This window comes from Bufo bufo, chromosome 2, assembly GCF_905171765.1.
Source record: "Bufo bufo chromosome 2, aBufBuf1.1, whole genome shotgun sequence".
Classification (NCBI taxonomy): domain Eukaryota; kingdom Metazoa; phylum Chordata; class Amphibia; order Anura; family Bufonidae; genus Bufo; species Bufo bufo.
The window spans coordinates 101,256,395-101,283,084 of record NC_053390.1 but is presented as its reverse complement, the minus strand read 5'-3'; positions in this window follow the sequence as shown (position 1 = coordinate 101,283,084).

Here is a 26,690-nt window from a genome sequence, read left to right as displayed (position 1 = left end):
CCAAAGACACCACCACCAACACCACCACCACCATATACCCTCCACTGGAGTCACAGGAATTATTTTCCGATCCATCACAAGACATTTCTGATGCGCAGCCATTCTTGGGATCGGATCAGGAAGAGGAGGTAGCAAGTGCAACAGCCGCCACTCAGCAGTCTGATGACAGTACCCAGATCAGCCCAAGGAGGTTGGTCCCCGCTGTTGCTGCCTACTAAGAGATCTCTAATGTTAGTGGTGGGGAAGGTGACGTCAATGATGACGTGTCTATGGACGTAACCTGGGTGCCCACAAGAGAGGAAGAGGAGGGGAGTTCAGAGGGAGAGATGGACCAGCAGATCGGGAGGAGAAGCAGACTTACATTGCACAGGAGGGACAAACCAGACTGCTAATGTATCAGGAGCGAGCCATCAACCATGTACCGTCACATCTGGCGCTCCCAGGATGCCGGCACATGGCTCCGCAGTGTGGGCTTTTTTTAATGTGTCAGCTGCTGACAATAGAGTTGCCATCTGCAGCCTGTGCTGTCAACGCATAAGTCGTGGTAAGCCCAACACTCACCTAGGGACGACCGCCTTAAGAAGGCACCTGGCCTCACATCACCAAGCCCAGTGGGAGCAAAGCCGTCAGAACCCACAAAGCCACACTCCAGGCTCTCACCGTCCAGCCTCTTCTCCTTCTCCTTCTCCTCTCTCCTCACAATTGTCCTCCACTCCACCTTCCATCATGCCGTCCTCACATTTGTCAGGAAAAAGGCAGGCTTCCGTGGCCCAAATGTTTGGGCGTAAAAAAATGATGACGCCGGATAACCCTCTTGCCCAACGGTTGACCGCTGGCTTGTCGGAACTGATATAATCCCCATTTTTAACAATAATAGTATGGAAAAAAATTTAACCAAGTAAACGGAAAAAAGTATTTAATGCTTTGAGGTGGAAATATTAGATTTAGGCCGCATGGTTCATTTACAGTTACTCAGGGTGCATCCCGGGGAGACAAACCAGCTGTACACCCCATATTGTACTTTCACTTCACTAGACAGGTACATCTCTGCTCAGCTGGACAGTATCTGATAGCTCAGACCCCACCCACATACAGTCGTAATACAATCCCATCTTCTAACCGTAACAGTAAGGCCGCATGCACACGGGCGTGTTTTTTCAAAACTACGGACCGTACAGACCCATCCTGCTGTCCTGCAGAGTGGACAAGCGCACGGTGTCATTGGTTGCTATGACGACGTGCGCTTCCAGGCCACCACCGCTGTACTGTGATACACTTGTATGATCTATACAAGTGTATTACTGTACAGTGGTGGCGGCAAGAAGCGCACGGCGTCATAGCAAGTTAGCATTAGCAACCAATGACGCCGTGCACTCGGCCACTCTGCAGGGTAACCTAACATAGTGGGTGTGATGTCACAGGAATACTTCTACAAAAATCAATAATATCTAGTGAGACCTTATAAAATGTGAAGTTTGGTGCACTTAAGAAAAATTAGAATCGCAGAAGGTCGCACTGGCGATTTTTTTATAACACTCTTTATGCATATAAAGCGCAGGCTCTGACTGGCCCACAGGGCTACAGGGGAATCCCCCGGTGGGCCCCTGGGTAAAGTGGGCCCCTAGTCTCCCACCCTCTGCACAAGTGGCACATAACACATTAGACTTTTTGCACTACATACATTTAATCAATGTACAGCACCTCCACCAGCCTGTGTTCATATAAAAAACTTGTTAGATTATTTATTATATTTGAAAGTATCAGTATGGTGGGCCCCCAAAATAAATTTTACTGGTGGGCCCTAGGTACCCCAGTCCGACACTGATAAAGCGATTGTTCAGACATGCAGGTGAAATGTAATCAAATATACTACTTTAATGTAAGATTACTTACAGTCACCAGGAGTTCTTCCTCTTCCTCGTTGAACTTCGCTCCAACCATCGCATCCATCTATTTGCTAGTCGGTGTAAACCAGTTCCTGTACGCCACGCCTTCAGAACGCATGTTATCTTGCGATTAATACTTTGCCGAAATTTCGCAGACAAAAATAAAAATGCTTGCAGATCGTAAAATCGCTTAATACTTCTGGTATGTCAGTGTCCATGTTGTGGGACTATGTGTGCGCATTTACTAAGTATTTTGTGGCTGCAAATATGACCTGGAGGTTTCTCATGTTCGCATGCCATTAAAATGAATGGGACCCTCTTTCATACAACAGAGAAATTCTCTTGACAAGAGCCCTTGACTGGTTTAGACAATCACCCCACAAATCATGGGTGGGGATGGAAACCTCTCATTCGAATCACTCATTTAGGGGTCTTTTGGTGGACACTTATAACTTTCCGTCCAAATATCTAAATGCCTGTCCAACGGTTAAGGCTACCTTGGAGACATGGAAATGGTTCCAGGACTCTAATTTTGGCATTCCTATCCCTTCTCCCATTGTGCAAATTAGGGACGTACTAAACCTAGCTTCTGGTGAATTGAAACAGTGCATATCTCTCCCACTCCATCACTCAGAAATCCCTATCCTGTCAGTGTTTAGTGATTCTGGGACTCTGTTGGAAGGTGAGGCCTTTCTATCCCCTATCCAAGCCCCTACAGCTAATCCTTTTATTGTTTCCTTTCTACGGAACTACATTACTAAAAACATACCATACCACTCTCTAATCAGACCTCATCACGTGGTTTGAATCCCTGATACAAAACCAATCCCCTCCAAACAAACCTATTTCGCAAATCTACAAAAAAAATTAGCACACCGATCTTGCTGCCCAAACCGGCCTATATTAATATTTGGGAGAAGGATTTTAACCATACCTTCTCCCCTAGAGAACTATCCCGTATACTCTTGACTCCTCATACTTCTTCTCGCTGTGTGAGGATCCAGGAAAATGGTTACAAGGTCTTAACAAGGTGGTATAAGACACCGGATATAACATGTAGATATGGAGAGAGGAACTCGGATGTCTGTTGGCGCTGCGGTGAGAAAAGGGGAACCTTCTACCACATATGGTGGAAATGTCCACCTATCCACAAATGGTGGGAAAAAATATTTTCAAGGAGCAACAAAATCTGTAACTCAACAGTCCCGCTGTCTCCTCAATTAGCCCTCTTGGGATACCACTCATTCGATACACCCCTTAGGATTCACGCCTCCTGGTACCGCGGTGCTGGCTCTCAACCGATATCCCCTTAGAATATCAATGGGTCTGCAAAGTAGACACAATTTACAGATTTGAAGAAATTGCCACCTGGGAAAATAGAACTTACACTAAGTTCAAGGATAGCTGGAAAGATTGGGAGTTATATAGAAATTTTAAATACAATTGCTGCTCAACATTAACATTAATTGTAATGTCTTAACATTGTCTATCTATCGTCAATCTGATGAAACATCTACTACCCCTGTTGTACTTGTACGGCCTCTTTTGATATTTATGCCGTACAATATATTGTAAGGTTTGTTAATTTTTATTGACTTAATAAAAATTCTTAAAAAAATAAATAAATGAATAGGACCCGCGAACATTTGAGCGAGTTGGAGTGATCGCGTTCGCGAACCGTCCCATCTGATGTTCGTCCATTACTAATATTCACTATTCGAATATTAGTGCCCAACACTAATACTGGGGAACCCACCCTGGTACACGGCTTACAGATGCACATGATGAGAACATATGGTAGTCCTGCCATTTCACAAATCACTAGTCAGAGCGCACATGGACTATTGTGTACAATTCTGTGAAACTGTGCACAAGACAGAAATAGAAGAGTTTCAGTGGACGAGATCTAATAACTATGCATACATTAATCAAAGGCCAATACTTAGATCTCTTCCATGATTTATTTATACCTAGAACTGTAACAATGTAAGAAGACATCCTCAACTAGAGGAAAGGAGGTTTCTAAATCAACACAGATGGGGTTTCTTTATGAAGTGACCCGGGTGCAGGGATGATTTGGGGCACAGTTCTGCATCCTCCTGCCTTATGACGATTGCAGGGGCATAGCTAAATGCTCATGGGCCCTTGTGCAAGAGTTTAGCTTGGGCCCCTCTTAATAAAGGGCTTTGTGGCCAGGGGCAAGGAAGCACATACCCTTTGTGCTGCCTGAGTCAAAAATTGAAATGGCATCCCCCCATGCCAAATTCTTGACCTAGCCCCTTTCCTCCAGCCAGAGGTGTAACTTGACCAGCATGCACTTTCTATAATACTGGTGTCTTCTTATGTGGCACAAGGGTCTTTGGGTCCCCTCAAGCTCCGGGGCTCGGTAGCGACTGCTACCTCTGCACCCCCTATAGCTACGCCCCTGGACGATTGATGTGTCACTGGTGGTGAAGTTTTTCAGTAGTGTTGATCAAATCAAAGCATCCAAATCGGAATTTAATATAAAGTTGCCAATCAGATGTGGGTTCCATGCTCCACATCTGGTGATCTTGCCCTCTATTATCACAATATTGGAGGGATGTAGAGGACTCCATCAACTCTATCTGCTCCACTTCTATCAAACTTACTCCCGAGCTGATATTGCTTTGGATCCCAACTCCCAACTTTCAGCCTACTAAAGAAAACCTTCCCACACATATGATTGCAACAGCAACTCATCCCCACTAAGTGGAGAGATACCACACCCCCAAATATAAAAATGTGGTTTAATAAAATGCACCAGCTTCATAGAATGGAGGAACTGTTGGGTTGGGTCCATAGCAATAGACTCAAATATCTTGAAGTGTGGCAACCCTGGAAAGGGGCCCAGGCAGTGAGAGACTCAGATACTCTGGATCAGGTTGAAGTACAGGACCTTCAAGAGAGCGTGTGTTCAAACTAAGAAACAGGATCCACCACTTACCCTCAGAACTTAAATGTTGACCCCGTTCATTATCACCGTCTATGGGAAAGACATACACATACTTATCTATGCATAGTTACCTACGCCTTCTTACCACTCCATTAGAAAATCACCCCCTATGAGGTTTATGGATCTCCTGCCGCTTCAGAGCCTAGTTCTTCCCACCTTTTTTGTTTATTTTGTACTTTTTGTATCCTTTGTACATTCTAATTTTGATGTGCTTATATACATATACAGCCTTGTCTTATGTCATGCTGCAATGATGTTTTATAATTCCACATGCTGTGTATCTCAATTGATATAAGTCATTGTTTTATTCCTACTTGAAACAATTGAAACAATAAAAAGAGATTATACAAATATGAAGTTTAGGAAAAATTTGATTTGCTGTGAAGCCAAATTTCCTTGTACTTTATGGGAACAAATCTCTTTTTTTTGTAAAATGGCTGCTGCACGTGTTACAAAGTGAATGTAAGAAGCCCAGGAATGCGATATGACCCATAATGCCATGTAGTTAGACATTCAGCAGATAGCCATCCTATGTGATGTCACAGCCCTATAAAAAGCCTCATCTCCCGCGATCTCCGCCATTTCACTGTAAACTCAGATTAGGGAGAGACGTAACAAGCGCTAAGGTGCTAGGGACAGTGTTACTGAAAGCTTTTAATTGTAAAATACTGAATAGGGAGAGTGCAGGGACAGTTTAGGGAAAAAAAATTGAAACTGAATGGAGAGCATAGGAAAACTGCAGGGACAGTGCAGGTTGAGTGTAATCTTGTGCACTTGCTGCCACAATCCTACTTAATCTGGTAGTTTATATATAGAATTACTGTGCCTCAGTATTAAAGTGTGATGTAATATATTGCCGTCTGCTCCCGTTCTTATCATGGAACGTGATACACAGAATGCACTTTCATGGATGTTAAAGGTTTCACAGCTGCACAGGTAGTAATAGCCAAAAGGTGTCTCTTTCAATTAGTCTTACTCAATCTGCACTTCACTAACCGAGTCTGACAAAGCATCCAGATGTAGAGTATATATTGTAGACAATAATTCAACCCAAAGGGCGGTTCTCTCTCACAGCAGGCAAACTCTTCTGCTCCATTCTTTGAACAGGTTGCTGTACTTACAGTACACATCCATGGTATCCACATGTGGAGATTTACACAGGTGATCAAGCTGATTAAATACATATCCAGGTACAGCGAGCCCCCGTGGGAGGTGCTGTAGAGAATGGGAGTGGTAGTGGCCCTGATGCAGTGTAGTTGTTGTGTCACTTTGTCCTACCGTACCTCAGGCCGTCGCTCCCTGGGGTTTGGTGTAGTGAAAGAAATGATGATGAAATAATAAAGGCAGAGATGATTGAACAAATAACGTCTTCTTTTACTGCAAAGTGCAAAAATAGATAGCAGCACATCCAGCAGCAGATAGTAAAAAGTTCACTTTCTTTCCCCCAGATGATGAGGTATAATGACTGGCAATGCAGCAAAGATGATACTCAGAAACTTGTTAGCTGATGCTGTCTCTCTCTCTGTCTCTCGATTCCTTTCCCTACTGCACCTGTGACTGTAGGTGTCCACTGAGTGATGCAAGCCTCTAGCTATGCGTTTTCTGACTCTCGTGATGGTGTCTTAAGGTGTTTCCCACCACTTTTGGCAACGCAGTCCTGATAGCTTAGATGCTTGATCATTGTGCTGACTATTAGGCCATAGCTTGCTAATCTTCTGGGCCAAATACCCTGCAGGCTCTTTGAAGTAGTGGTCCTCACAAATGAGCTGCCTCTGGGGGCCTCATGGCTCAGAGGAGTCTGTGTCAGATTGAGTCAGATTGCAATTTTAACCCATTTAATTGCATAGAGAACATCAATCTATTTATAGGAAAGCTTAAATGGAAAACAAAATCCTGACACATGATAGAGAACAATGTCTTAAGCTTGGGATTGAGCAGGAGGAGCTGCAGGATGTTAGAATGCTAGCTGACCTGATGGAGGAAGGACAAAGAGACTTAGGCACTGGACCCTTTACGGACTTTAAGCCTCCTTCAAGAAAAAAAAAACCCTAGTAACGAAAATTCGCCCTTAGATGCGTTCCTCACAGCGACAACAGAAAGATTGAGGTCATTATAGTTAAATAAACCATTCCAGCAGCATCTTACTAGAGCTGAAACAGAGGCATTAAATACATTGCAAAGTAATCCAACATTGTAATAAAATCTTCTGATAAAGGGGGCAATGTTGTAATCCTTGACAAAACTAAATACATTAAATGTGTAAGCGCATTCTTGATGATAAGACATGCTACAAGAAATTGGAGCACAATCCGACTGACTTATTCAAACAGGAACTGATGGGATTGTTGAATGAGGGGAGAAGACAGGATCTCATTAGTAAAACAGAATATGCGTTTCTTTTGCCGGAGCACCCAGTATTGATGGCCTTCTATAGCCTCCCAAAAGTACTTAAAGGGATGAACCCGTTAAAGAGTAGGCGGATAGTATCGGGAGTTGGGAGCTTGACAGAAAAGATCAGTATATATGTGGACAGGACTTTGAGATCTTTTGTCGTGAGTCTTCCGTCCTATGTGAGAGACTCAATGAATGTGTTGAGACGTCTCAATGACATATATTGTGATGAAAATACTGTTTTACCGAGTTTGGATGTGGAGGTCCTCTACAGCTTCATACCGCATGACAGGAGCTGTGAGGCTTTACAGTCCTTCCTGATGGAAAGAGGCTCACATCTGGCTAGACACAATGAGTTTGTTATTAAGCTATTGTGGTTTATTTTAAGCCACAATGTCTTTGTGTTTGACCGTAGGGTATACCATCAGGGGAGTGGCAATGGGGAGCCCATGTGCCCCCACGTTTGCTATACCTGGGCTGGTGGGAAAAGACTGTGGTTTTCAGTGAGTAAATGGAACAATGGACCTTGTCCATTATTATGTGGATGAGGTTCATAGATGATGTATTCATCCTGTGGAATTGTACTAGGGGGGCATTTGAAAGCTTCGTGGCTACCTAGAATAAAAAACAATTTGGGTCTATTTTTCACGTATGAACAGGATGAGAAGCATCTCACATTCCTGGATCTATCTATCAATAGAGACCATTCAGGGAAATTAGCAACTAAAATATTCCGCAAACCCACGGCAATCAACACCTTGTTGAGGTGGGACATTGGCCATCTGGTCCCACTAAAATGGGGGATTCCAAAAGGCCAGTACCTCAGAGCCAGACGCAACGTCTCACAATGTGATGACTTCAAAAGGGCTGCCAATGACCTCCAGAGAAGATTCTCACAAAGAGGATATCCAAAGTCCTCCTTGAGAAAGGCCTACCAACATGCGGCGACATGTAACAGGGAAGGCGTATTGCACCCTAGAGTAAGAGAGTCAGCAGATGTTCAAACTTGCATCATAGGTACATTTGACATTGCACATAAGGAGGTTTGAGAAATTTTAAAAGACCACTGGAGTATTCTGAAATCTGATCCTGACGTGGGCCACTTAGTGGGGGACCATCCACTAATTACTTATCGACGAGGGGCCAGCTTGAGGCACAGATTGGTACACAGTGCGTTTAGCACCCCAATAACCGAAACGTGGCTAACAAAACCAAATAATACCTTTTAGATGTGGTAGATGTATAGCATGTAAAGCTATCCAAACTGGGGATACAGTAACAAGCTCAGCCACTGGATGCAGATATAAGATCAAGTCATTCATAAACTGCAAAACAGTGGGGGTGGTGTATGTGGCCACATGCATATGTAGGAAACAGTACGTGGGCAAAACTAAGCGTGAATTCAGGAGACGGATAGGTGAACATCTCTTGAAAATTGATAAGCAAGATGACACGCAAATTGCTCAACATGTCATGAATCACCACCCTAACACAACTAACTGTGTCAGCTTCCAGGGCATAGAACACATCAGAGCACCACCAAGAGGTGGAAATATTGATGTGCTATTATTGAGAAAGGAGGCCCAATGGACATTTACATTGAACACACTAAAGCCAGTGGGGCTCAATGAGTATATATCATATACTTGTTTTATAGATTCATTTATACTGAGCCTCATAACTATAACACACTACAGTGGATCTACTGTCGTCTCTCTCAGCAATTTTAGTTATGGTACATTACTACCCTCCCCACAGTAGTAGGGAATGTATCTAAAAAAAAATTTTTTTAGGTTTCATTATTTGGCTGTTCCGTTTCGCAATTAATTGCCTTTTGTAGAGTAGGGCGAGATGTACTGTAACACTCATTTTTTACGTGATGAGCATGCACATCTTAATTCATCCGGTCTATAAAACTATGAGATATGGGTACATCAATAATCCTGACTGTTGGTTTTGACTATATCAGGGTTCAGTATTAGCCACGGTGTATCATTATAATAGCTGGCTAAATGGACTGAAGTAAATGTATTGAGTTTCCTTCAAAACACTATGCCAATCAAACGGATCTAGCACTAGGTTTAGCATGACATCAGATGTCTTCCTGGGTATTCCTTACTGATTATTAAATAACATTCTGCGTGCAACATTGTATCTCCTTCCAGACTGTTAGCATTGTATGATTGGTAGGGGGGGGGGGACACATTTGTCTCTCATCCCTGAGTGTAGATGGGTCCTGCCAGTGAAGCCCAGCCCGGGAGGGGGCGTGGCTTATCCCATTTAACGAGCGGCGGGAAGTGGCCGCACTACGGCCATCACAGTGCCGGATGCTACCCTGCTGCACGCACGACATCAGTGGCGTGTAGAGTGTTTGTTTATATGTAAAGAATACCTGTTAGGCTCCTGAGGAATAGAGTTAGAGCAGCTAAAGAAACGCATCGAGCCAGGACTTATTCAGTACAGTATAGGGTATTGAGGTAGCAGTGTATTCATTTAAGTAGGGTGACAGCAAAGGCAGATGTGAACAAATCATATTATGTGGGGCAGAAAAAGGGTAGTGCAATCACGAGACGCTATAGATTTGCACCAATCTTCCCCTCGTTTGCTGCAGTGATTTATCAGTGGATAGAACTAGAGACTGAGTCTAAGGTGCTGGTGTAGCAACAAAGGGACCTTGGTTCTGATGATGAAAAGTTTTCATTAGTCGACAGTGATTTTTTGGGATGTGCGGTATACGTATATGTTACAGCTGCACCCTAGGTTTTCTCTGTCAAGCCTGATGAGTGTTTTGGTGGGGAGCCACTATTTTTTATGATTTATGTAATAAACTTTATTTTAGCATCCTTTATTTAGGCAGTTAATCATTATTATTTTTGAGTTAATCATTGCTGGTAGACTCAGACTAACTGGTTAGACTGCCTGGACTAAACTGCATTACACTCTACACTAGGATGTTCTAACTCCTCTATTTATTCTGTGGGTGTCACCAGCCCAATCTAGTGGTGGCAGCGAATATATCCTGTTATAACCATGTTCATACAGGAAATATAGTAAATGCATACATTACACAGAAATATATTTTCTTTGTATTTAGCAGTATACTGCGTCTCAGCGAGACTGTGGTTTCTACCTCATGAAGGTTTCTTTAACTTCATCTGGATCAACCATCCAGGATAACAGGCTGAACTGGATGGATGTCTTTTTTCAGACTTAAAAACTATGTTACTCTATTACCAAAGGCATTGCATCATGAAGGAAACCCCTGACCATATACCCTTTTAGGGCATATGGATAACGCAGAAGGAGAAAGAAGGAAAAAAGGAATTATTGTAAATAGTCAGTGTCATTTTAAGATACTGTATGTTATAGTCAATTGCAATGTGTTTGGGAAATCATTACAGCAGGTCTTTTGGAACCTTGCAGTATCCTTTGGTTAGTTAGTTACAGTTAGTCAGGATTGTTGTACATGCCAGTTCCAGTGACCAGCATGAAGGCGCTGATGCGTTGAGATGTGTCACCCACATTGGGTTGTGACTGGTGTTCAGATTAGGGCTCATTTTCTTCCAGTCAGGTGATGTGTCAGGACAGAAGTTCAGACGGCTCTCCATCCCTTAGCGACGCAAGGTTGGGGAACCTACAGCTAAGTGTTACATACACTGCTGAACGGGTCAATTAGTAGTTCCGCCGGTAGCTACACCGGTGGCGGAGGCGGCGTCTAGTTCAGTGCGGTTAGCAGATGCAGCAAAAGGGGAAGTTTATGTGTGCTTCGAGGGGCTGTTGAGGGCTCATTTGAAGCCGGAGATAAGAGAGAAGATTCATAGGGATAAATATGTTGAGATTTTTTCCCTTTTACCGTTAGAGAAGTTCAATCTTGATAGAGGGAAGCTGGACGTGAGCAAGAAGGAGGAGAAGGAGAGGAGTCGGTATCGTTTGATTCCGTGCACATTTGCAAATTGGTTACAGGCTTTTGCGATATTGGCGAGCGTGATAGTAGAAAAAGCGCCGGAATATTGCTCCGCGGTTTTTGGGTACATAGACTCAATCAGAGAGGCGTATCGAGTGTATGGTGGAGTGGCGTGGCTGAGATATGACAAGCAATTCCACCAGCGCTGGGCAATCCGGCTGAGTATAAGGTGGGACCACAAGGATATCAGTTTGTGGATGCGACTTATGGCCGCTCCTAAGGGTGGGGAGCAGCCCTTTTGTGGGACGTCGGGGGGTACTTTTGCAGCAGAGTCGCCTTCTGGCGGTAGAAAAGGGTGCTGTTGGCAGTTTAACGAGGGGCACTGTAAGTTCTTGTCCGACTGCCATTTTAAACACGAATGTTCGGGATGTGGGGGCTCCCATAGTTTTAGCGGTGTTTTAAACGGGGAAAAGGGAATGGACAGGAGGCTGCTCAGAAGAGGTCTGACGCCGGTGAGAGTGGAAGAGATGCTTCCGTTCCTAAACACATACCCTAGGAGGGTGGCGGCGGAGTTGCTGAGGAAAGGATTTGTTGAAGGTTTTAGGATCCCGTGCACGTCAGTTGGGGTTGGGGGTAGTGTACGGAATTTAGTGTCTGCTCTGTCTAGGCCGGGAGTTGTGCGTGAAAAGATCGAGAAGGAGGTTAGGGCGGGCAGAGTAGCTGGGCCGTTCACCGAGAGTCCGTTGCCAGACTTGCGCATATCACCGTTGGGGTTGGTACCCAAAAAAGAGCCAAATAAGTTTTGGCTCATTCATCATCTGTATTATCCAGTGGGGAGTTCGGTGAACGACAGTATAGATCAGGAGCTTTGTTCCGTGTCTTATACGTCTTTCGACGAAGCTGTCGCTTGGGTGCGGGGTTTAGGGCAGGGCGCGTTAATGGCAAAAACGGATATAGAGGCGGCTTTTCGTCTGCTTCCTATACATCCGGAGAGTTTTCACTTGTTGGGTTTCAAATGGGAAGGGCAGTTTTATGTTGATTGTTGTTTGCCTATGGGTTGCGCAATTTCTTGTTCGTTGCTTGAGACTTTTAGTTCGTTTCTTGAATGGGTGGTGAAGCAGGAGTCCGGTTGTCAGTCAGTGCTGCACTATTTTGCTGCATACGATGGTGCATGTGGCGGCGGCGTTTGGGGTCCCGTTGGCTCCCGAGAAGACGGAAGGCCCTGCGACTGCTGTAAAATTTTTGGGCATTGTCATTGACACGGTTAAGATGGAATGTCGCTTGCCGGAGGAAAAATTGAGTGACTTAGTAATGGGAGTTGAGAGTTTACGGAGGGCAAAGAAGGCACAGTTGCGTAGGATTCAGTCGGTTTTGGGTAAGCTGAACTTTGCGTGCCAGATTTTGCCTATCGGCAGGGTTTTTTGTAGGCGCTTGGCTATGGCAACGGCTGGCGTGGTCTCCCCGTCCCATTTCGTGAGATTGTCTATGGAGGTGAGGGCGGATTTGGCGGTGTGGGAGCAATTTTTGGCGCAGTACAATGGTAGGTCGTTGTGGATGGACGGGCATATTTCCAACGTCGACTTAGAACTTTTTACTGACGCGTCTTGTTCTTGCGGGTTTGGTGCTTATTGTCAAGGGGAATGTAGCACGGGTGCGTGGCCTGAGGAATGGCAGTGGGCTGGCTAAATTTCCAAAATGGCATTATTGGAACTGTTTCCCATTATTTTGATGGTTGAATTGTGGGGGGACTTGCTGCAGAATAAGCGTTTTAAGTGCGTTTTTGCTGTGACAACATGGGTGTAGTCCAGGCTATCAATTCGCAATCGGCAAGTTCCCTGCCGGTGATACGTTTGTTGCAGCATTTGGTTTTACAGAGTTTGTTGTTAAATGCGTGTTTTGTTGCTGTTCACGTTCTAGGTAATGAAAATTCAGTGGTTTACGCTCTCTCGTTTTCAGTGGGATCGTTTTCGTCGACTGGTGCCGGAGGCAGCAGAGCGGGGGCGCCCGTGTCCTCATTGGCTCTGAAGCATGGCCTTGGGGTCTCCATAGCACTGATCAGGCAGTCAGTGAGTACCGGTACGTGGTCGGCTTATGCCGCTGTGTGATCTTTATGGGAACAGTTGATTGAGCAAGTTGGGGGTTGTGGTACGGCAGATGATTTTAGGATCCTATTGATTTATTTTGTGGGTTTAGCATTTAGCGATGGATAGTCTTATTCTGTGGTGGCAAAGAGGGTATCGGCGGTTTCCTTTTGGTTATGCATGCGGGGTGTGTTGGACGTTTCAAAATGTTTCCTGGAGCGTCAAGCTTTAAAAGGTTTCCGGCAGAGTACCTTTAGCAGGGACAAACGACGCCAAGTGTCATATGAATTGTTGCAGCGTTTGTGGAGGCAGGTGGGTGTGATTTGTGAAGCAAGTTATGAAGTGTGCTTGTTTAGGGCAGCGTTTTCATTGGAATTTTTTGGTGCATTTAGGGTATATGAGTTGGTTGCGTGGAGTAAACTTGGGGCAGGTGGTTTGCAGCGAGGGGATGTGGTACTGTGTGCGGTGGGGTTATGGTGTTTTTTGCGGAAATCAAAAACAGATCCGGAGGGAAGGGGCATTCATTTTGTGTTGCGATCACTGGGGGAGTCAGTGGTTTGTCCGGTTCAATGTGTTGGGGATTTTTTGGCGGTAAGACCGGACATTAGCGGGGCCCTTTTTAGTACATCAGAACGGGGCGGCATTGTCTCGTTTTCAGTTAATGGCGATATTCCGAAAATGCCTGGCAGGGGAAGGCCTGGGGGCAAATGAGTTTGCGTTTTACTCATTTAGGATTGGTGCTGCCACCGTAGCAGCGAGGTGGGGTCTGGGAGAGGCTGTGATTAGGCGTATAGGTAGATGGGAGTCGGCAAATTTTCGTTCCTACATCCGTCCGCATTTTTTGTCTTATGTGGGCTGAGGGATGGGAAGATGGTGGTTGTTGGTTTTTAGCGGTGGTTCTAAAGAATGGTTTTGTGTATGTTGCAGAAGTTTTTTTCTGTTATTTTACATTTCTTTCAGGGCCCACATTTCTTTCAGGGTGTTTAGCCTGGATTTTTGGCCACTCTTATGTGTATTGGGGGGGTCGGAGAGCGGACGTACAAAGGAACGGTAGGCAGTTGGGGTTTAATGTTTGAGAGTTACAGGTTCGAATGATAGGTATATGGGGTTTGATGTGGGGTCGAGTGCTTCCTGAATTTTGTCATCACGCAGCGTTGCATCGACCCCCGGATATAGTGGTGCTACATGCAGGAGGGAACGACTTGTCCATTCGTCGATCCCGGGATGTGATCAGGGACATCAAGTTTGACTTGTTCAGATTGTTAGCGGATTATCCAGGCTTATTGGTTGTATGGTCGGACATTGTTGCCCGGCGGGCTTGGAGATTTGCGAGGTCCGTGGATAAACTTAACAGAGCACGGGCGAAGGTTAACAGGGAAGTAGGCCATTTTGTGAGGAGACAAGGGGGTTTTGTAGTGCGCCATAAGGAGTTGGAAGGGGCGTCCAGTATGTTTTTAAGGCGTGATGGGGTTCATGTGAACGAGATCGGGATTGACATGTGGACTTTGGGCTTGCAGGAAGGTTTGGAAGTGGCCTTTAAGGTGTGGAGGGACACACATAGGTGAGGGGACCCCTATGTTCGTCTGGTGGCAGGTTAAACGAGGGATCCTGGGAGGCAAAACTTGGAATAGGTGCATGGCTATATCTTTTGCGGCGTGCATCTAGGACGTTGTGGTGAATGGCAAGCTAGGGGATCCTGTTTGGGCTAATATCTTGACAGGGGTTTAATTGCAAGAGTTTGTGCCCTTGGGTCGGAGAGTGTAAGGTTGGATTAAACCTGGATCATGTGAGGAGGTTCGCAAGGGCCGAATCTGGTTACTTGGATTGCCTTCTAGGATCACTTCATGTTCAAATGTTACATATTGTTGTGATGTTGGATTAATAAAGTAGAACATGTAAAAAACAAATAAAAGCGGCCAAACTAGAGACCGAGAGATTAATTGCCAAAGAGAGTGAAACTAACCCTAAAATGTTCTTCAATTATATAAATGTTAAAAAGTATAAATCTGAAGGTGTCGGCCCTTTAAAGAGTAATGAGGGGGGAGTCGCAGAGAGCGACGAGGAGAAAGCAAAGCTGTTAAATATTTTTTTCTCCAATGTATTCACTGAGGAAAATAAACTGTCAGATGACATGCAGAATGTAAAAATAAATCCCCCATTAAAAGTGTCCTGTCTGACCCAGGAAGAAGTACATCAGCGACTTAAAAAGATTTAAATAGACAAATCGCCAGGACCGAATGGCATACACCCCCGTATCCTAAGGGAATTAAGTAATGTCATAGCCAGACCCTTATTTCTGATATTTGCGGACTCTATACTGGCAGGGAATGTCCCACAGGATTGGCGCATGGCAAATGTGGTGCCAATATTCAAAAAGGGTCCAAGAACAGAGCCTGGAAACTATAGACCGGTAAGTTTAACATCTGTTGTGGGTAAACTGTTTGAAGGTTTTCTGAGAGATGCTATCTTAGAGCATCTCAACGGAAATAAGAAAATAACGCCATATCAGCATAGCTTCGTGAGGGATCAGTCATGCCAAACTAATTTAATCAGTTTCTATGAGGAGGTAAGTTCTAGACTTGACAGCGGCGAATCAATGGATGTCGTATATTTGGACTTCTCCAAAGCATTTGACACTGTACCACAATTTTTTTTTCGCAGTTGACACTAACTTGTGTAAAGTAATTAACACTGAAGAGGACAGTATACTACTACAGAGGGATCTGGATAGATTGGAGGCTTGGGCAGATAAGTGGCAGATGAGGTTTAACACTGACAAATGTAAAGTTATGCACATGGGAAGGAATAATGCAAGTCACCCATACATACTAAATGATAAAACATTGGTTAACACTGACATGGAAAAGGATCTAGGAATTTTTATAAACAGCAAACTAAGCTGCAAAAACCAGTGTCAGGCAGCTGCTGCCAAGGCCAATAAGATAATGGGTTGCATCAGAAGGGGCATAGATGCCCGTGATAAGAACATAGTCCTACCACTTTACAAATCGCTAGTCAGGCCACACATGGAGTACTGTGTACAGTTCTAGGCTCCTGTAAACAAGGCAGACATAGCAGAGCTGGAGAAGGTCCAGAGGAGGGCAACTAAAGTAATAACTGGAATGGGGCAACTACAGTACCCTGAAAGATTATCAAACTTAGGGTTATTCACTTTAGAAAAAAGACGACTGAGGGGAGATCTAATTAATATGTATAAATATATCAGGGGTCAGTACAGAGATCTATCCCATCATCTATTTATGCCCAGGACTGTGACTGTGACGAGGGGACATCCTCTGCGTCTGGAGGAAAGAATGGTGAGTACATTAAAGGAATTCAAGAGGGGCCTAGATGTATTTCTGGAGCATAATAATATTACAGGCTATAGCTACTAGAGAGGGGTCGTTGATCCAGGGAGTTATTCTGATTGCCTGATTGGAGGCGGGAAGGAATTTTTTATTCCCCTAAAGTGGGGAAAATTGGCTTCTACCTCACAGGTTTTTTTTTTTTGCCTTCCTCTGGATCAACTTGCAGGATAACAGGCCGAACTGGATGGACAAATGTCTTTTTTCGGCCTTATGTACTATGTTACTAATATAGGATTGTCGTGGTAATAATGTTTGGTGCAATTTATTGGACTATTTGTTATGCTACTAGGTATTTGTACAATATTTAGTAATTTATTATGTTAATAAATTAAGCTACTGCTTTTTACCCAAGTCATATGTTTGTGTCTTTCTTGGGTTATATGGGGTTAAGTGGTTGGAGAGCCAGGAAAATATTCCATCCCACTAAATATTCCATCCCACTAAGTTTGATACCTCTAACTGATGTGACTGTGTTGCATGGCTGCCAAGCAGATTTTTCTTTTTTCTGGACATCTTATCTAAAAGTCAGGAACAGCCAACATTTTCTACAGACAAATTGGAAAACCATAATGAATGATGAAGTTAAAAAATGAATGCAAGTCTATAGCTCAATATCACCAGCCTCAATAAAAAATAAATAAATCACAGCTACATCTACACAGGAAAAAAGTTGCCGGTTTTTGTCCAGAAATTTCTGGATGATTGGAAACCCTGCTGTGTGGACCTCCACCAGTTAGGCCTTACATGTATATGGCCCATTTATACATTTCATGGGACAACAGTCTCAAGTCCCTCTGTGCTGCCGGAGGAAGTTCCAAAGTTATGTATAGGCTGTAGGGATTTGCTCTGGTAGGCAGGGTAAGCGGACGCAATACAGAGGCAAAACCACGGTTGATAAACAAAAGTCAGTGTTTATTCACACAAAAAAGGCAGGAACAAAACACAATACTTGGCAGGGCCCTGGTGTTAATTCACACCGCAGGAATCCTCGTGTTAATTCACACAGCAAAAAGTCCACAGAAGTCAAAGGAACACGTCACCTGGCAGTCCACTGCAGGCTTTAGGGCGCCTGGCTTCAAGCTGGCAGCTCTCATGCAGCTCTCAGCCTTGTAGTATGGTAGAACTCAGCTCCCAAAACACAGAGCTCCGCTAGCACCTGGAGGTTCATTCCACACCCACAGAGCTGCTGCTGGGTTTTTAAACCCCAGCCCAAAACCTGGCCTGGACGTGGGGAACAGCCACCCACCCTGCTCTTTGGCTGCTCCCAATAAGAACCGGCCCGGATCGGCTTTTCAGCCACACTAAGAAAAACAGTGTCAGCGAGCACTAGCTGCGGCTGACAAATAAAATAACCGGTTCTTATCTCACCGAGGCCAGGAACCTCGGTGACACGTACCTTCCATCAATGACGGACCCTTGCACCTTCCTACATACCTCCCCCCTTTGTTCAACCCTGAGGGGGTGAACACATGCCAGACAGTGTACTCCGGACAGGGCATCTGCGTTTCCCTGTAACCGGCCTGCCCTGTGTTCTACTGTGAAATTAAAGTTTTGCAGCGATAAGAACCACCTGGTGACCCGAGCATTCCTCTTTTTGGCCTGGCTCATCCACTTGAGAGGGGAATGATCGGTCACCAGACGGAACTTCCTCCCCAACAGATAATAGCGGAGAGACTCGAGTGCCCACTTTATGGCCAGGCACTCTCTCTCCACTATACTGTACCGGGTCTCCGCTGGAGTGAGCTTACGGCTGAGGAAGACAACGGGATGCTCCTCCCCGTTTACTTCCCGAGACAGGACCGCACCGAGGCCCACTTTGGAGGCATCAGTCTGTACCACAAATTCCCTCTTGAAGTCGGGCGTCACCAAAACCGGGGACCGACACAGGGCCGACTTCAAAGCGCAGAAAGCCTTCTCCGGCTGGTCACTCCAGCAGACTATCACAGACTTCCGTCCCTTTAAGAGCCCTGTCAACGGAAAATGGAGGACAAACCTCATGTAATAGCTCACCATTCCCAGGAACGACTTTACTTGTCTAGAGGTGGCAGGTCGGGGCCAATTCCGTATCGCCTCTATTTTGCTCACTTGGGGTTTAATGACTCCGTGTCCAATGACATACCCAAAGTATTTAGTCTCCTCTAACCCTATAGCATATTTCTTTGGGTTAGCTGTTAGTCCCGCCTTTCGAAGGGAGTCCACTACGGCCTGTACTTTGGACAGGTGACTTTCCCAGTCGGTACTGTGAATGATAATATCTTCCAGATAAGCCGAGGCGTACCGCCGATGTGGACGAAGTACAATATCCATTAGACGTTGGAAAGTGGTGGGGGCGCCATGCAGGCCAAAGGGTAACACTTTATACTGGTACAGCCCCTCTGGTGTAATGAAGGCAGTCTTCTCTTTGGCAGCCTCTGTCAAGGGTACCTGCCAGTACCCTTTGAGGTCCAAAACAGAAAAATACCTGGCTTGACCTAATTTCTCAATTAGTTCATCCACCCGAGGCATTGGATATGCATCGAACTTTGATATCTCGTTTAATTTCCAAAAATTGTTACAAAATTGTAACGACCCGTCTGGCTTGGCAATTAAGACTATAGGACTGGCACACTCACTTTTAGACTCATCAATGACATCCAGCTGCAACATGAGTTGCACTTCCTCCGAGATGGCTTTTCGACGAGCTTCGGGTACTCGGTATGGCTTTAACCGGATTTTTGCCTGAGGCTCAGTGACAATGTCATGTTGGATTACGGAAGTGTGTCCAGGGAGGTCTGAGAACACATCTGTGTTCCGACTAACAAACTCCCTGGTTTCCTGAGCCTGTTTAGAGGAGAGGCTGTCAGCAATTTTTACTGTGGCAACCGCTTCCCTTGCATCAGACATAGGAGCCGGAATCACTTGTTCAAAAAAGCCCGGCCGCGGACTGTCTTCCATACAGGTTTCCCTATCCTTCCAAAGTTTTAGCAAATTAACATGGTAAACCTGCTCCGGCTTTCGCCTCCCCGGCTGGTGTACCTTGCAATTTAACTCTCCTATTTTATCACGTTCCTCGTAGGGCCCCTGCCACCTGGCTAGGAACTTACTGTCCACTGTCAGCACCAGAACCTAAACCCGATCACCCGGGTTAAAGTTCCTGACCCGAGCTTGCCAATTATAGATCCGACTCTGGGCTCGCTGAGCGGCCTCCATATGTTCCCTGACAAGAGGCAACACGGTCTCTATCCGCTGTTGCATCTTGGTAACATGTTCCACAATGCTTTTATGCGGAGTGGGTTGTTGTTCCCACGCCTCTTTGGCTACGTTTAACAAGCCACGAGGATGTCTGCCATATAGCAATTCGAAGGGCGAGAACCCAGTAGAGGCAGGGCCGTCTTTAATATTGATTGGACCCTGGGCAAGAATTTACTTGGGCCCCCTGGATCCCACCTTCCCACACCTTAAAAAAAAGTGAAAATCTTATACTCACCTGTTTCCTTTCACTGGCGCTCACTAGCTGCTGGTACGGCGAGGGATGGTGCAACGCAGACGCGCACACCTCACCGCGTCCTGGCACAGGCGGGCGTGATGACATCATCACGCCTGCCTGCGCTGGGATTTCACTACCAAATAGACCTCAGGCCTGTAGTCGATGACAAGTCTTGTCGCAATCTGCAAATGTTAAGGCACATTGGCGACCATTTTGCTCGCCATCTGGAGCGCTGTATTGCATCAGTGACATGAACACTCTCCACATATAATGATATATTACATCAGTGACATCACCGCTCTCCACATATAAGTGATATTTTACATCAGTGACATCACCGCTCTCCACATATAAGTGATATATTACATCAGTGACATTACCGCTGTCCACATATAGGCGATATATTACATCAGTGACATCACCGCTCTCCACATATATGTGATGAGCGGTGATGTCACTGATGTAATATATTACTTACCGGTATATGTGGACAGCAGTGATGTCACTGATGTAATATATTACTTATGTGTGGAGAGTGGTGATGTCACTGATGTAATATATTACTTACCGGTATATGTGGACAGCAGTGATGTCACTGATGTAATATATTACTTATGTGTGGAGAGTGGTGATGTCACTGATGTAATATATCACTTATAAGTAATATATTACATCAGTGACATCACCGCTGTCCATATATAGGTGATATATTACATCTGTGACATCACCGCTCTCCACATATAAGAGGCATATTACATCAGTGACGTCATCCCTTGGCGCTGGGGTGCGCAGCCAGGGCCGGCCTTAGGTGTTCAGGCGCCCTGTGCGAGCTAACCTTGTGGTAGTGTTACCTGCAGTCCTATGTAAAACCACAGATAACACTAGTGCTAAATAATGTAGTAGTGTTACCTGCAGTCCTATGTAAAACCACAGATAACACTAGTGTAGATCATGTGGAAGTGTTACCTTCGTCCTTAGTGTGCCTCCCTGTGTCTATCGCACAGACTCCATGCTGGCGGCGCTGCCTCCTCTTCCATCTTCTTCCTCTTGTCCCGCACAGAACGTTCTGAAGCAGCTGCGTCAAGACATAGGAACACTGTGGGCATGGTGATACACACAGGGAGAGACACACACACACAGGGACGGACACACACACACACACACACACACAGGGACGGACACACACACACACACACAGGGACGGACACACACACACACAGGGACGGACACACACACACACACACAGGGACGGACACACACACAGGGACGGACACACACACACACACACACACACAGGGACGGACACACACACACACAGGGACGGACACACACACACAGGGACGGACACACACACACAGGGACGGACACACACACTGGCACACTCAAAATCAGCAGCAAGGAGTTAAAGTCCAACCCTTAATGCCCCCAAGATCCCGGGGGGGGGGGGGTTGATGTAGTAGCAGGAAAGCACACACTGTCCCCCTGTCCTATATGAGCCCCCCCTGTCCTATATGAGCCCCCCCCTGTCCTATATGAGCCCCCCCCTGTCCTATATGAGCCCCCCCCTGTCCTATATGAGCCCCCCCTCCCCTGTCCTATATGAGCCCCCCCCTCCCCTGTCCTATATGAGCCCCCCTCCCCTGTCCTATATGAGACACCCCCCCCTCCCCTGTCCTATATGAGCCCCCCCCTCCCCTGTCCTATATGAGACACCCCCCCCCCCCATGGCTACCAAATACCTGTAAGTTCAGTTGCTTGGCTGGCTCAGGCTGTCTGTTGTGGCTGCCGGCTGGGGCTCCGCCTCCTTCTTCTCTCTGCCTGTGCGGCAGCTGCATCACGCTCCAGCAGCCACTGGTCTGCTCTGTTAAAGAGACAGGCAGGCCAGGCAGCAGAGCGGAGTGCAGAGCGGCCCCGGGACCCGCCCCCTCCTCACTCTCTCTTTCTATAGTCCGGACCATGACTTTGTTATGTTACAGGGCCGGCGGGCGGCAGCGGCAACAAAATATAGGGGGCCCAAGTAAAATCCAAGTAAAATGCTGCTTGGGCCCCCCAGGAGCAACTGGGCCCGGGGCAGCTGCCCCTTTTGCCCTGCGGTAAAGACGGCCCTGAGTAGAGGCCTGGGGCACCTCTCGCACTGCAAACATGAGATAGGGCAGAAGAAGGTCCCAATCCTTTCCATCTTTGGTCACCACCCTTTTTAACATAGTTTTTAGAGTTTTGTTAAACCTTTCAACCAGTCCGTCCATTTGTGGATGGTACACGGACGTCCGTAACTGTTTAATACGCAGCAACTTGCAGAGTTCCCTCATGACTTTGGACATAAAAGGGGTCCCCTGGTCAGTCAGGATCTCTTTAGGTAGCCCCACTCGGGAGAACATCTCCATTAGCTCTTTAGCTATAAGTTTTGCTGATGTACAGTACAGACCAAAAGTTTGGACACACCTTCTCATTCAAAGAGTTTTCTTTATTTTCATGACTATGAAAATTGTAAATTCACACTGAAGGCATCAAAACTATGAATTAACACATGTGGAATTATATACATATCAAACAAGTGTGAAACAACTGAAAATACGTCATATTCTAGGTTCTTCAAAGTAGCCACCTTTTGCTTTGATTACTGCTTTGCACACTCTTGGCATTCTCTTGATGAGCTTCAAGAGGTAGTCCCCTGAAATGGTTTTCACTTCACAGGTGTGCCCTGTCAGGTTTAATAAGTGGGATTTCTTGCCTTATAAATGGGGTTGGGGCCATCAGTTGCGTTGAGGAGAAGTCAGGTGGATACACAGCTGATAGTCCTACTGAATAGACTGTTAGAATTTGTATTATGGCAAGAAAAAAGCAGCTAAGTAAAGAAAAACGAGTGGCCATGATTACTTTAAGAAATTAAGGTCAGTCAGTCGAAAAATTGGGAAAACTTTGAAAATAAGGGCTATTTGACCATGAAGGAGAGTGATAGGGTGCTGCGCCAGATGACCTGGCCTCCACAGTCACCGGACCTGAACCCAATCAAGATGGTTTGGGGTGAGCTGGACCGCAGAGTGAAGGCAAAAGGGCCAACAAGTGCTAAGCATCTCTGGGAACTCCTTCAAGACTGTTGGAAGACCATTTTAGGGGACTACCTCTTGAAGGTCATCAAGAGAATGCCAAGAGTGTGCAAAGCAGTAATCAAAGCAAAAGGTGGCTACTTTGAAGAACCTAGAATATGACATATTTTCAGTTGTTTCACACTTGTTTGTTATGTATATAATTCCACATGTGTTAATTCATAGTTTTGATGCCTTCATAGTCATGAAAATAAAGAAAACTCTTTGAATGAGAAGGTGTGTCCAAACTTTTGGTCTATACTGTATGTCGCAGTGGCACTGCCTCCGGGTACCGAGTAGCGTAATCAAGGATAACCAAAATGTGTTGGTGTCACATAGCGAACTTCGGTACAGGACCTACCAGGTCCATAGCGATTCGCTCAAATGGTACCTCAATGATCCGAGGGCGTACCAAGGGACTGCGAAAAAGGTGCTGGGGGCTAGTTGCCTGGCAGGTCGGGCAAGACTTACAGAATTCGTCCACCTCTTTAAACACACTGGGCTAGTAAAACCGTTGTAGTATCCAGTCCTGTGTTTTCTGCATTCCCAGATGACCCCCGAGAACATGCTGGTGGGCTAACTCTAACACGAGTTTGCGATAAGCCTGGGGCACCACCAACTGTTCAACGGATTCACCTCGCAGCTGATTTACCCGATACAACATATCCTGATGGACCACAAAATGGGGGAACACCAACTCTGCCCCTGGTTGTTGTGGTTCACCATCTATTATTAGTACATTTTCCTAGGCTCGGGACAAGGTTGGAATACCGGTGTTGCACAGTACCAAAATTATCCCCGGAGACATTGAGGTCTGCCAGCTCAGGCCCTGGCGGCAAGTACTCCATGTCTCCCACCATTACACTCAGCGGGGTTGTCTCCTCCTCTTCCACTGAAGTGGCGGTCACCCCTACCACTGGACCTTCGGACTCAGGTTTCCAGGGTTCTGGTCTCCCCCCTGAGCCGGGCCATTCTGCTAGGGTTACATATGTCTCATGTGTATCAGTCATTCTCGGAACAGGCCACAGTGCCGTGAAACCCGGGAAGTCTCTCCCTACTATAAGTTCATAGTGGAGGTGGGTTGCAACAGCCACCTCGTGGATCCACCTGCCGAAAACCATAGCTAAAAGACTACCCTACTGCTATGGTATCTCTAAGTCCCCATGGATACACATGACTCCAACCTTACGACCGGTGTACTCAGTGGAGCGTACCAGGGAAGCCCTTACTAGGGTCACCAGACTTCCTGAGTCCAACAGAGTCTCCACTGGAGTGTCTCCCACCTCAACCTGGCACAGGTGGTTCAGAGACTCCGGAGCACCCACTGCACACAGTTTCCTAGCATATAATGATTGATGGAAACCATAGTTCGTGTCCATGGGTTCCCCCTGACGTGGACAGTCCGCTTGAACATGGCCTGGCTCCCGACACCGCCAGAAGATTATTGGAGCGAGGTCCACAGGGGCTATATCCCGGGCAGGTTTGGTGGGCACTGGTTGCTGGGTCCGTGGAGGAGAGTTACGGGATCTGACTGCCCCCCTCCCAACAGAACCCCCCTGTAAGTTCCGCGTAGCCTCATAGCGCTCCACCAGGTCGACCATCTCCAGCACATTCCCTGGGGAGACCTGGCCAATCCATTGCTGGAGAGGGGGTGGCAGAGCCATGCAGAACCTATCTGTTACAACCGGCCAACATAGCAGAGGGGCTCAACACGTCAGGTTGTAGCCACTTTTGCAACAGGTTAAGCAGGTCATAATACTGGGGTCTCATGGGCTCCGCCAGGTTGAACCCCCACTGATGCACCCGCTGGGCCCGGACCAGCACATTTACCCCCAGTCTTGCCAAAATCTCCCCCTTTACCTTTGGGTAGTCAGCCGCTTGATCGTTAGGCAAGTCGAAAAACACCCGCTGGGACTCTGATGTCAGAAACAGAGCGACGACCTCAGCCCACTGGTCCTGGGGCAGCTTTTCCCTGGTGGCCCCTTTTTCATACATTGCCAGGTAGGTCTTTACGTCATCTGCGGGGGTCATTTTAGGGATCGCTGCACGTACTGCTTTCCGGGCATAGTGTACGCTTGGGGTTGCTCCTGCTGTCTGCAAAGCCATTACATGTTGTAGCAGCAACTGGTTGGTCTCCTGCTGCTGCTTATTAGCCTCGCATTGCTGCAGGTTAGCCTCCATGAGGGCCTTTATAACAGACTCCATTTCATCACGTGACACCGGTTTGAATCTAGCCGGTTTGATAAATGACATACAACCCTGTGCAAACCAAAAATATTTTGGCGTTCACGCCAGTCTCACTGTGCTTGCCCGCTCCAAGCCACCAATTGTAGGGATTTGCTCTGGTAGGCAGGGTAAGCGGATGCAATACAAATGCAAAACCACAGTTAATAAACAAAAGTCAGTGTTTATTCACACAAAAAAGGCAGGAACAAAACACAATACTTGGCAGGGCCCTGGTGTTAATTCACACCGCAGGAATCCTCGTGTTAATTCACACAGCAAAAAGTCCACAGAAGTCAAAGAAACACGTCACCTGGCAGTCCACTGCAGGCTTTAGGGCGCCTGGCTTCCAGCTGGCAGCTCTCATGCAGCTCTCAGCCTTGTAGTATGGCAGAAGTCCTCAGCTCCCAAAACACAGAGCTCCGCTAGCACCTGGAGGTTCATTCCACACCCACTGAGCTGCTGGCTGGGTTTTTAAACCCCAGCCCAAAACCTGGCCTGGACGTGGGGAACAGCCATCCACCCTGCTCTTTGGCTGCTCCCAATAAGAACCGGCCCGGATCGGCTTTTCAACCACACTAAGAAAAACTGTGTCAGCGAAGACTAGCTGCGGCTGACACATAAAATAACCGGTTCTTATCTCACCGAGGCCAGGAACCTCGGTGATACGTACCTTCCGTCAATGATGGACCCTTTCACCTTCCTACAAGGCACAGGCCTCTAAATAAGTTTGGCGCTACGTCCAGCAGGCAACAGACTTATCTCTACTACAGTCAGGGTTGGACTGGAAAAAAAAAACTATATGGCTCCATGTTGTTGGCGTGTCCAAATTGACAGAAGGCAGTACAACATTTGTAGGCAGAAGCAACAGAAGTAGATACGACAATCAATACCACAGTGCAACACAAAATACTACCCCAGCAGAAGTAAATACTGCAGTGCAACACAAAATACCACCCCAGCAGAAACAAATACCACAGTGCAGTACAAAATACCACCTCAGCAGAAGCAAATACCACAATGCAGTACAAAATACCACCCCAGCAGAAGCAAATACCACAGTGCAGTACAAAATACCACCTCAGCAGAAGCAAATACCACAATGCAGTACAAAATACCAGACCAGCAGAAGCAAATACCACAGTGCAGTACAAAATACCACCTCAGCAGAAGCAAATACCACAATGCAGTACAAAATACCACCTCAGCACTAGCAATTTAGGAGGGCATCTGTGACGGCCAGCCAGGTGTATAAGTACCTGATAATCCGACATTAATGCTGAGAGCATCATATCGTTATGTACCTGGCTG